The 12301-nt window shown below is 45.5% G+C and overlaps 1 protein-coding gene across 3 annotated transcripts in view; it reads right to left on the bottom strand.

Moving 5' to 3' along the window:
* INPP4B (inositol polyphosphate-4-phosphatase type II B) overlaps nt 1–3549 on the bottom strand; it is a 370055-nt gene extending 366506 nt beyond the window's left edge. For all 3 annotated transcript variants that reach the window (XM_075501000.1, XM_075501001.1, XM_075501002.1), the window contains exon 1: nt 3077–3549. The gene's annotated coding sequence lies outside the window, so the exon portion shown is untranslated. The remainder of the gene's footprint in view (nt 1–3076) is intronic.
* Between the last annotated feature and the right edge of the window lie 8752 nt (nt 3550–12301).

The following is a 12301-nucleotide window of genomic DNA, read 5'->3' as shown; positions in this document are numbered from 1 at the left end:
AAAATTCTTAAGGGCTGCAAGAGCAAAATCAACTGTGAGTGCTCCTAAAGAACGAGATGGAGAATCTGGGACAAAATGGTAGCAAGACTGCCAGGTTTGTAGGTGAAATCAGGAACTGTGGGGAGGGCTCCTAAACCCAGGGTAAGTAGGAGGCAAGACTGAAGGCTTGGTGAAGCCAGGATGCCAAGTGTCCCCAAACAACATTTCAGCCTTCCGTCCACCCCACATTTTGACATGTGAAGTTAGATTTCCAAGTTATTTTAAAAAGCCAAGAAAAAGCATTTCATAGAATTTGATTTGTATCAGTCTGGATTACTTTGGAAGAAGGAATTCTTCCTCAAAAGTGTGATAAATAACATTCGCCGTTCGTCAAATGGTAACAACAAAATATTAATGTAATACAAAAGATTTAATAAGCCAAACAAAACTAGCCCTTCCTAAAAATTTCCATCAGTCAGAGCATTTGGCATACAGGAAAGGTTATGAAAATATGAATTCGGGAGAGAAACGTAGCTAACTGCCCAAGTAGTTAAGAACGCTAGCTCAAATTATCATAAATTTTGAAGAAACATTAGTGTTGGGAGTAATCGTTCGCCTTTCAGTTTGTCTCTCTTAGCAAACTATCTTACTTTCTCCTGTAAATGTTACATAAATCCAAAAAGTATTGTTTTCATATTTTTCTGCAGATGTCATATGCTAAAAATATATATCCATAACAGGCTAAATAATTCAGCAGATATATCAATCCCACTACTTTTCCTCAAAATTCATACTGAATTTAGGCCTCGGCCTATTTGAACAATTACTTCGCCTGCAGACTATCTCGCAGCCTCCACTCTTTACTGTCAACTAGCAGTGCTGACCTCCACAGGCTGACTTCGATGCTCCAGGCAGATCTTCTTCTCCTGTTTTTTTTTGTTGGGTTTGGTGGGGGTTTTTTTGTCTTCTTGCAGTACAGTAGACTTCCAGGTACCAAGCACGGTATTAATCATGCATTTTGATTCACAAAACCTTCACCTAATGTTGTGGAATCTTCATGTCAGATCAGAAGATAAGGAGATGGTCATAAAGGAGGATCTGTAGGAGACACCTGGATACACTTTCTCAAACTGATACACCTTGATATACATTTCAGCCTGAGGAAGACCAAATTCTTTGATCAAAAAGAACTAAGGCAGCCTTATGGATAAGTCTCTCCAGAGAAACCAGAGCAAAAGAGAGATGAGCAGCACCTGCATGGTTTGAGGAACCCATGGAGAACTGGAACTTGAAGCTTTAGGTAGTCCAAGAGAGCCAGTAAAAGAAAAGCTGTATTTTAAAGAAAGACTTAATCTTATCTTGAGCACCGTACAAAGTCTGTCAGAAAGCAGAGGAAAAAAAGCAAAAATAGGTAGGGCTCTGAAGTAATAACACTGCCACATGCTCCCACTAATGTCATCAGGGCTGTAAAAATCTCACAGGACTAATTTCTGCTCATATTAATCTTGTGACTTGTATCTTAATTTTAGTGGAATTATCAGAATGTGTGAAGTAAATAGCATTCAGTCCTGCATGGATAGTTACAGTAATGAGGGCTTACATGCACAAACCCCATCCAATATACAGGTTCACAGGACAAAAAAACCCCTAAGATACCGCAGGGCTTTAAAGCTAGTTCAAATTTAATCAAGTAAAACAAAAATTACATTTAAAAAAAAAAATCAAATGACTGGAGCACTGCCTTTTTAAAGGCTGCTATCACACTTGTAAATACTTATCTGCATATAAGAAGTTTTGTTAGTAACCAATTATTTACATAAACTCTTGCTTTGATACAGACCGAGAAACAGACATTTTCCAACACCATTCTTGCTATGTAGACATCTTTTAAATATAGACAGAGGGTGCCTGTAAACCAGTGAAGACTGAAAATTAGCCTCAAAGCCAGATTTAAATGGCACATATATGGTCTGATTTTAGTATATCTATTTTAACACATCATTAATGGGCAAATAAACAAGTAAATTTCTTCTGGCAGGGAAGAGAAATGGAAACATAATTACACATCAGATGAAAACATAGCTCCACAAAGACTTCATCCTATTATTTTTATTTCAGATAAGGCACCGGGTTAGCTTTGGGGACCAGGCAAGCGAATAGCACAAGCTCTGCCGTCCATGCTTCAAAATCTGTATGTCATTTTGGGGAAAAGAAATAGAGCTCCACTGGATCACAGTTCAGAAATTAAGTATCACCCCCCATCCCCCCATTTCTGGCTGATACAATTTCAAGTTACAACTCTGCTCAACTTACCTATATGTAATACCTTTCCTGTGGTTTCCATCACATTTCAGCAGACGCTCTCATTTGCAAGATGGGGATGGGTACCCTGTAGCTCGATTACTCTACCAAATTAACCCCTTAGCGGCACCTACGGAGCCTGCTACCCGCCTCACCGGCCAAGTACCCCCAACTTTCAAACACGACAGAAAACCGTTGCAAATAAGGCCCTCAAGCCCCTTCGGAGGGGGCACGGCTGCAGCTGCGCGGGGGGCGGCCAGGCACCGCGCCGCGGCGGCACCGAGGCTCCCCGGCAGGCAACGCCGCCGCCGCCGGGAGAAAGTAGGAGAAATGCCCGGCGGGTCTGAGCTGGAAGTTGCCCCTGCAGCCCGGGTCCCTCCGCGCCGCCGGTGATCCCCGGAGAGCGGCGGCGGGCCGGCCGGGCGTCCCTGGGGCGGCCGGGCCGCCTGCCTTCCCTCAGCCCCGGCCCTAAGGAGGCGCGGCGCCCGCCCCGCGGGCGGGAGAGGGACAGCCGCCCCCAGCGCACGCCCGGCCGGATCGCCGCCCGCCGAGGCCGCTGGCCGGGCTGCGGCGGCCCCTGACGAGAGTGCCTTCGCCTTCTGCCCGGGCTGCGCACGCCTTGCGGGCTGTGAGCTTAAGAAACTTGGTAAGGGAATAAAAGGGAGGGACTTTGCCGGAACCGACTCCCAGCTTTTAATCTCTCCTGACGCGCCGGAGCCAGCGGGGAGACCAGGAAACAGAACCCCCGCGCCTCGCCCTGCCCTGCCCTGCCCTGCGCGCCCCGAGCGGCGGGTACCTGGCTGGCAGCTGGGCGCCCGCCCGGCGGGGCGACCGGCGCGGCACTTTCCTCCGGTGCGTGCGTGTGTCGCTCGGCGGCTGGCGAGCCTGCTATTTATAGTCCGGAGCCTCCAGCAGCGCGACGGCGAGAGGAAATGAAGGGCTGAGCGCTCCGGTAGCCGCGCCGGGCAGCCGGAGCCGAGCCTGGCTCGCCGCCCCAGGGAGGGCGAGTTGCGGCTGGCGCTAGCCGCGGGCACGGGCGCTCCTGCCCCCGGCGCCGCCCTCGGACGAGTCTCCTCCCAATGTCACCGCAGCCCGGCGGCGGCTGCCCGCCTCGGCGGCGGCCCCGCAGGTAGCGCCCCTGAGCCCGCGGCGGCGAGCAGAGCCGCCACTGCCTCCGCCTCTCTCGCAGCCCTGCGGCCGGCAGGCAGCGCGGCGCGGCGCGGCACGGCTCAGCCGCGCAGAGGTGACCCGCTGCTGCTGCTGCTGGAGGAGGCGAGACCGACACTGGGGTGTGGGAGGGAGAAGCCGCCGCTTGCCATTCACCTCCTGCCGCCCAGAGGGAGCCCGGCCTCCGCGGCCGCCCCTGCCGAGTGCCGGGGGCTGAGAGGCGGCGGCGGCGGCGGGAGCCCGCCCGGCCCGAGGGGACGGTCGGACGAGACTGGGGTCTCTCCCGGGGAGGCCGGCGCCGGCGCCGGGCCCGGGCCGACACGCTCCTGAGGGGCACCTCCTCCCCCGGGCTGCAAAGCCCTGGGCACGGTCACTCAGGGGAACGCAGCGCGACCGGGGGAAACGTCAGTCCCTTCCCGCCCTGGGAGCTGGGAATAGGGGCTGCCTAGGAGGCCAGCGAACGGCCTCTCGGAGCCGCCGGGCTGGCTGCCTTCGAGCTTCAAAAGTTCGGGGGGGCGGGCGATGAGGGAAGCCCCTTCCTGTCAGCGAGGGGGGTGGGAGGGCCTCACTAGCCTCCGGCCGGCGCCGCCGCTCCGGAACGGGCTAATGGCCCCCACAGAGCCGGCCTTTGACCGCAGGGAGCCGCAGCCCCCTCGCCCCGGCTCCGTGGGAGGGCCATCGGCGGGCGCCCAGGGGCAGGCCGCCGTGAGGCAAGGTGCGGGGGGACGCGTTGTGCTTTGCTCCTTCTGAGTAAATCTCTTTGCATCGAAGCTATGCTGGGCTTTGCGTAGTCGGTCCGACTTCCTCACGAAAGCCACCTCGGGAGGCCCTGATGGCGGAGCTGACCCCTTTGGCTCGCACGAAGCTCAGCTAGTAAATGCCACATCTCTTGGACGTCGTCTGAAAATTGGTTTAGTGTGTAAGGCAACAGAGGAATTAAGAAAAGTAATTTCCAATGCATCTTACTCACTTGATAATAATCTTCATCTAATCCAGTTTTTTATTTCTCTCTTGGTTAGATAAATTCCGGTATTTCAAACTTCAGTTAATCCTATTGAGACTACTTGTGCATTATAGCAGGACACTGTCTGGGATTTGAGCAGCGGAAGCAACTCCTACACCATCATACACAAAACAACTGAAGTTAATACAGATTAGATAGCTACTTTAGCCTACTCAATAGCATTTGTTACAGGGTTGGATTTTAGGGTTTCCTATGTTCTAATAGCTGCAGTCATCTACAAGGTACCAGGACAAAGCCCGACAATGATCTGTGCAAAGCAAGACTGATTTAGCTTCAAGAGCTTGAAGTCAAAACAAAGTTATTCAGAGAGACAAAGTTGGGAGCAGAGGGGAGCTAACCAAATACTTGCATTATAAATTACGTAAAAAATTGAAAGGAAAACCCTGAGAAGGCTCAAGAGAGAGAGATTTGGCTTTGTCCAAACACTTAAACATAAGAAGTAATACACAAAAACCTAGCTTGATGGAACTACCCATTTATGTAAAGCTACTCATGCATAAATGTTTGCAGAATCCGGCTCATATTGAACAAACCATTGTGACGAAGTGAAACTGCCTTTTAAATTCAGAGATGAGTCTCTCGAGTATCTCTCATGAACAATATTATGCTTCTCACAACAGGAATTTCTTCATAATCTTCCTTCTTGTTCAATTTTTAATGTTCCATAGCATAACACATAGCAGAAAAGATCCTGCCAGCGTAGGAATCGATACCAGCAGCCTCAGAGTGCCACCAATGAAAATCCAGCTTGTGAACAGGGAACTCGCAAAATTTAGCGAGATGTAATTCAGTAGTGTAGGGTGTTTCTGTCTCTCTGCTCCCTTAAGAACTGGCCACTACTCAGGTTTAGTCTGCGGTTACTTTTCAAATGAAAGCAATCCCGAGCTCTAAGATGTGTTCAGAACCGAGGACAAAGTCTGTAAAATTGTGTCCTGTTAGATTTGGAAGGAATTGCTATGAGAATGCCTGCTTACTTATTTCAGTACTGAAACCTTAAATACATATAGCACTGAACATACAAGGAGCAGTTATCAAAAGTATGGTCTTGAAGTACACTTTTTCTTGGGCAAGGCTTTGTTGTACAGCCAGTCATACTGCAGACCACAGGAAGGAAACAGGCTGATTTTTAGATTACTCTTATGTTAAGATGCAAGATGTTACTGGAGGATGCCTGTTCAGAAGCCTACCATATGTCAGTATGGAAAAAAGATAAGATAATCAGAGTTTTATCCCCCTGTGAAATGTTTTAAAATGGATGTATAGTCTAAAACTCTCTTTCGTCATACAGTCAAAGTTTTCAGAGCTTGAAATTACACTTAAGCATAAAAAATGTCATCTGATGTTCAACAGTACTGAGCTCAAAATTATTTTGAATGTGTTTCGGTGCTCCCTACCTCTGAAAATCACATTTCTTTAAGTGCCTAGATATGGATTCAGGGTGTCTAACTGCATCCACTCAGGCTTGAAAATTTTAGCCTACATATACCTGTGCTTCATAATAAGTGTATCAGAAAGCTTCAGACAAGCTATAAAAGCATTCTCAAAAAAGCAATACAGACTTGAGCCATTAGAAGACGAGACACCAACCTGACAAAGTACTTGGCTGTATAATTCATTCTGGTGTATTGAAAGTAGCATCTGAAGCCCAGGCTTTAACAGACAACTGTAGTAGCAGGAGGAAAATTAAAATGAAACACCTACTGGGGCAGTTTTTTCCCCCCTGTTACTTACTTACCGGTATTTCCCAACATTTTCCAAATCAACATGCTGCTTTCTTTAAAATCTCCCTTTCTGCTGTCTCCCCAACTCCTATGCATGACCTCCTACCATTCTACTTTATAAATATTAAGTGTATCTAAGCTTCCTGGTCTGATACTATTCTGTTTGACTGTTGAGTCAAATCAAGAGTCTCTTACTTAGTGAAAAAGGTGAGGATAAGGAGGTGAAGGAGGGAGCAAACAAGAAATTAAACTGTGACAGACTTAAGACTTCCCAAGGGAACAGCACATGGAGCTATTGGAGAATACCCCTGCTCTGCTAGCCAGATCCAATCTGGCTAGCAAGGTTTACTATTTCCAGGCCAAGGCCTGGGATCAAAGAGAACATTAAATCATTAAAGAACTTCAGGATGAGAAAAAGAAGTAGGATTTAATGGCCTGTCAGCAGCTGGAGTAGAGCCTCTCTGCTGGAGAAGCTCTAGCAAGCAATCTGGGTCTCCCAGTGCACGGGGGGAAATAACAGGGTTGATAGGAATTTACGAAACTTTGAAGGAAAGGCAAAGGTCTAAGCAAGAGGAAATGCAAATCTCTATCGTCATAGGCCTTTGCTCAGAGTACATTTTGATGGATAAAAATGGTTTGTTTTCAAGACGCTCTTTTTGTGTTATCTTCGATCAGCATTCTGTATAACAGTTTACCAAGGGAAAGGAGTTAATGTACACCAAACGCAATTGGGTCTGTCATGCTAACTTTGTTAGGAAGCAGGGCTGTGTCAGCCAGAGTAGTTCAATTTAGGCTCGGTATCAAAGGGGGACTGAAAAGGATCTAAAGCATTCTGTATTCCTGAGCACTGAAACATCTTTGAAGGCACAGCTAGGGTAAAAATCCAGGGCTGCTTGGTCTCAGACAGTTAGTATGAATGACTGCACAGCATAATGGCATTGCTTCTCCATACTAACCACAATACAGCAAAGAATATTGAATTTATACCTGCTTTTTAACTGCAAAGAACTAGGGAATCAAAAATTAAATCCTAATAAAAGCGTAAACTGTTCCCATATCAGTGGCTGATCACTCCTGCTCCTTAAAGCCACTGTCCCCCTCATGGTGGAACCGAGAACCCTGCCTAAAACCAAAGGATGCTTTGGCACTGAGCCAAAACCTAAAGCACCAAATGAAAATCAGCAAAACCACATCCTAAGCAGGACTGAACTTGACTGGTACAGCTTCCTGCATAACAGTGTCACTGCAGATCACTGCACAAAATTGAAGTCTGTAGACTATGTCAGGCTCTTAACAAAGAGAATCGGTGACTGTGAACTACAGTTTGGCTCTCGGTGCCTCACGCCTTGTTGCTTACACTAATGATGAATGTGTGCAAAAAGTTACCCTGCTAATCTAATCATGATTTATACCCAATATACATATTACAATGCAGCTACAGAACAATTGCAAAAGCAGCAAGAAGATGGTGAAGTAGGTTCTGCAAGGGAGCCGAAAACCATGCGTTACTGAACGAATCAAGGTCTTGACTTTACAGGTTGTTCTGCATGAGCAATCAATTGTGCCCGTGGCTCCAGTGAGGCCTGTGCAGGCCACGGCCAACATAAAACAACTCGCAGGATCAACACCCACCAGAGGAAGAGCTGTATAACTAATATAACGGATGTGAAACTGAAATTGAGACAAATACCTACTGCAAAAGATTGAAGAAAGCAATGTCAAAGGAAAACACTTCCTCAGTTATCTGAAATGATCGCAGACTTTTCATCAAAAGACAATGAGGAAAAACAACACAGAACCACCGGAGAAAACGACTGCAGAGATAGCGTCACACTGTGTACCAAATGAGAGATGGGTGGAGTGCAAATAATAAAAAACCCCAAACCAAAATGAAGTCTTGTGCTGAGTAGATTGTACCTCCTGCTGAAAGACAGATAGATTTGCTTCCTTTACACTTTGGCAATATTTATTGTGTTTGTTGTACGAGTAGGGAACGATTGTAACAAAGTGACCCAACTCAAATGTTTTTCTGTGCATTGGATATATCATGCAGAAATTTATCATCAATGCCAATCTGAACAGTAATTTTACATCTTGCCCCACTGTCAGGAAAAAGTCAGTCTTAGAAATCCCGGACAAAGCACTATTGCACTATTATTGTTCTCTTTTCAATAGCAGTTTCTCTGAGTTTCGTCATTTATTGCTGTGCAAAGATTTGTATAAAACCAAGGAACACCAAGCAGAGTTCCAAAGGATGGCAAATGTGATTTTATCACTAATATAACCTTGGAATTATAATATTCATACCACACAAAATGCTGAACAGCATAAGCCTACTCTACTGTTCAAAACATGATAAAGTCACATGGAGTGACTTTATTGTAATAGCCTCTATGTCAGGTAGCCTCTCATAAAGCTTGCATAACCACTGTATCATGGGCTCTGGCCACTTTGACAGTAATGCAGTTGCATGCCCAGGCCTAATCTGGATCAGATTTGCCAGGCAAAACACACATATGCAGATCTTGTATTATAGACTGTGGGGGCAGCCTAAAAAAAAAAAAAAAAAAAAAAAAAAGAAGAAAAGAAAAAAAGAAAAAAAAAGAGAGAGTTTTAATTTCATTTTCTGCTCACTTTGGACCAACATAAATGACTATACAGCATGCAAGGCTTAATAGAATCAAGATCAGTGATTAAATTATTGGTCCAGTTCCATTAGTACGAACTCTGTAGACTTTAGCTATCTTTTTACTGACCTTTGCAGAGGGCAGAAGCCATAGTTTTTATTAGGTCTACTAGTATTTTATGGCATCTTTCAGGCCAAACACCCTGTTCCCGGATGTTGGACACTTAACCTCTGCCAAAAAGTCACACTGCTCTATTTTATCTCAGAAGGCAAAAATACTTCAATATCTTTCAGCAATACTTGTTTGGGCCAGGCAGAAGGTGAAAGGCCAAGCCAACAGTTAGTTTACTGTCTAAAACAATAAAGTCATCAGACAAGCTAAAACGGAAGCAATACATGATTCCCTGCTTGCTGACAAAATTTTGCCGTTGCTTTTTTCACATTTCCTACGTAGGCTGAATTTCAAGGAAGGTTTGTACGATGCCAGAACAGACCTGTTTTAAAATGTTGTGGTGATGTTCGCCAGAAAAAAAAATAGCTGTCAAGAAAATTTCTCAAAAAAAACCCCGCAAAAACCAAACCCCAACCCTATTCCTATGGTTTTAAGTGCAGTTTCATGGCACTTTTTATTCCCCCACAACCACCCCCTCAAATTAGAGTTCAGACTTCCAGTTTCATTCTCAGAAGTTAGAACTGTAACCATCCCCTACTTACAAAAATAATATTATCCATCTTCTCCCTTTAAAACTCTGTCAAAAACTCAGGAGAATCTGGTTTTGTCCTAAATTTCATCCCATGTTCCTTTTGCCTCGCCATTCAGAGACAAAACTGTCCTCTGGGATAGCAATGCCTACAAAAAGAGTGTCCCTGCCAATGGCCAGCTGTTCCCAATTTTCTCATTTTCCAAAGACAAATTGGCAGAAAGCAGCTGAGTTCACATTTGCATTGCCCTCCACTGGTGTAATTATTTATATCACATTATATTGAAGAGAACTTTCTCTCAAACCATGACAGCATTTTTTTTTTTTTTTTACTTTGCATGGTGCAAATTAAAAGGTTTGATGCAATAGAAAACCAAGCCCTTAGAGCTTTCCAGTGCATTTGGTGGAGTAGTTCACATAGTAGTTCACACCCTCCTTTGAAGTAGATTTTGGCTCCATTTGTGGCAGCTGGCTGAAGACGAGCGACATCTAAAAAACTGAAAATTCACAAATGCCTGCCAGATTGAAGTAGCAAGATGATAGGATACCTTATCATTGGTAGCTTGATAAAATGATTACGTGAACTCCATTCTCATTTAATATGTATTTCCTTTTACAGCTACATACCTATGTTGTCTAATGCATACCCTGCAAATTCATAGCAAGAGGACCCCAACAAGATACCACACTTGTCTGAAGAAAACTAAACACTTGAAAACTAAAGAAAATTATTTAAGCTGAAGCTTTAACAGATACTCTCTTCCATATAAAAGTAGGTTTGTAGAGCTTGAAAAGAATGTTCAGAAATAAGGTGTGAATGCAAATAGAAAAATAATTTTTAGAAGTTGCATTTTCTTCCATTTACTGGCCATTCTCTTTTGTACTGGAAGGGAGTCCAGGCCTGTGTGATAGGTGGAGCTGATAACTGAGGGAGTGCTTTGTGCAAGTCCATTGCTGTGCGGAGCGGCAGATTTCTGAAGCAATTTTTGCCTTTAACTAAGACCTAGACAATTTTCCTGGGCATGGGGCATATAAATAAAGCCTGGGATGGTAAATTTCACAGCTCCTGGGTGGCTTTCTGACATGTATGCTAACAAAACCGTAGAGCTGGGGGCAAACCTGGTGCCCTGTGCCATGACACTCCAACCCTCTCATGTCCCTGCATAGTAACCACTGGGGAATGAACTCAGACAAACATAAAGCTTCCAGCACACATTTTTCTCTCACCATATTTCATCCATGCATGTCATGGTTTAACCCCAGCCAGCAACTGAGCCCCACCCAGCCGCTCGCTCACTCCCCCGCAGTGGGATGGGGGAGAGAATCAGAAGAGTAAAAGTGAGAAAACTCGTGGGCTGAGATAAAGACAGTTTAATAGGGAAAGCTAAAGCCGCGCACGCAAGCAAAGCAAACCAAGGAATTCATTCACTGCTTCCCATGGGCAGGCAGGTGTTCAGCCATCTCCAGGAACGCAGGGCTCCATCACACGTAATGGTTACTTGGGAAGACAAACGCCATCACTCCCAATGTCCCCCCCTTCCTTCTTCTTCCCCAGCTCTATATGCTAAGCATGACACCTTATGGTATGGAATAGCCCTTTGGCCAGTTGGGGTCGGCTGTCCCGGCTGTGCCCCCTCCCAGCTTCTTGTGCCCCCCCAGCCTCCTCGCTGGTGGGGTGGGGTGAGCAGCAGAAAATGCCTTGACTCTGTAAGCATTCCTGAGCAATAACTAAAACATCCCTGTGTTATCAACACTGTTTCCAGCACAAATCCAAAACATAGCCCCATGCTAGCTACTGTGAAGAAAATTAACTCTAGCCCAGCCAAAACTAGCACAATGCATCAAAGGGAATGTCATTGACAACAAAAGTAGATTAACCACATCAAATACCGACTGGCAAAATCAAGGACTGGTAAGATACAGCCAGCGCTGAAGTCAGCAAGCGAGCAGGTTTGAATAGCACATAGCGGGCTGCTGCAGGTATAGCACCTCAAGGGAGAGCTCTGAAGGAGCTCCATATGAGTACCAGAAGCAGCAGAAGCAGGGAGCTCCTGTCTGCCTGCCACAGAGGTAAGATGCCACCAGTCAGCTAATTGGCAACATCTCATCTCTTGAAGGGGAAACCTCTTCTTGCTCTTGCGGAGCTTCTGCTGAGCCCCTGCTGTCACACTTTTCCTCTAATTTAAGAAAGAAAAATACAGTTCTGACACCCCTTGTTTGAAAATTTGCTAGCCCCTCTTCTAATGAGCTAACGCTTTAAATCACGGCCGCCTTGATTTCAGCGAAGTTTTATTTGTAGGATAACTTTCTATCACCATTTTGTATTGGCTTATTCATGTACCTGTAATGTACCCAGGCCTGTTGGACAATGATTTTCCTTCTGTTTCCTACACGTTGGCAGACCACATGCAGACTATCACCCCTGATCTTTTTATACTGGTCACAGCAGGACTTTAAAAAGGATATATATTACTATACAGATGAGCAATCACTTTCAAAACCTTTTGCAGCATTTTCCTACCCACTGTGCTTCAATTCACAATTTGATGCCATTCAAAAATAGCAGTCTCTTGTCTGTGTATGATATTGCAACCTGTCTTAGGGTAAATGCTTAGTCTAAAATCATCACCACTTAATGGTGTATTCTTTTCCTTGTACTGCAATTTAAAACAGTAATACAAAGAATGTTTTGGAGAGCTTGATATATGCCTAGCTGATTATGTCCCTCACTTCTCATCTCCCGATCTTTGATATATTTCGGATTTTGACCCTGTCTGTCCTG

Source organism: Mycteria americana, chromosome 4 (genome assembly GCF_035582795.1).
Source record: "Mycteria americana isolate JAX WOST 10 ecotype Jacksonville Zoo and Gardens chromosome 4, USCA_MyAme_1.0, whole genome shotgun sequence".
NCBI classification, from domain to species: Eukaryota; Metazoa; Chordata; class Aves; order Ciconiiformes; family Ciconiidae; genus Mycteria; species Mycteria americana.
Note: the sequence above shows the minus strand (reverse complement) of the source record. Positions and strands in the feature narration are given on the sequence as shown.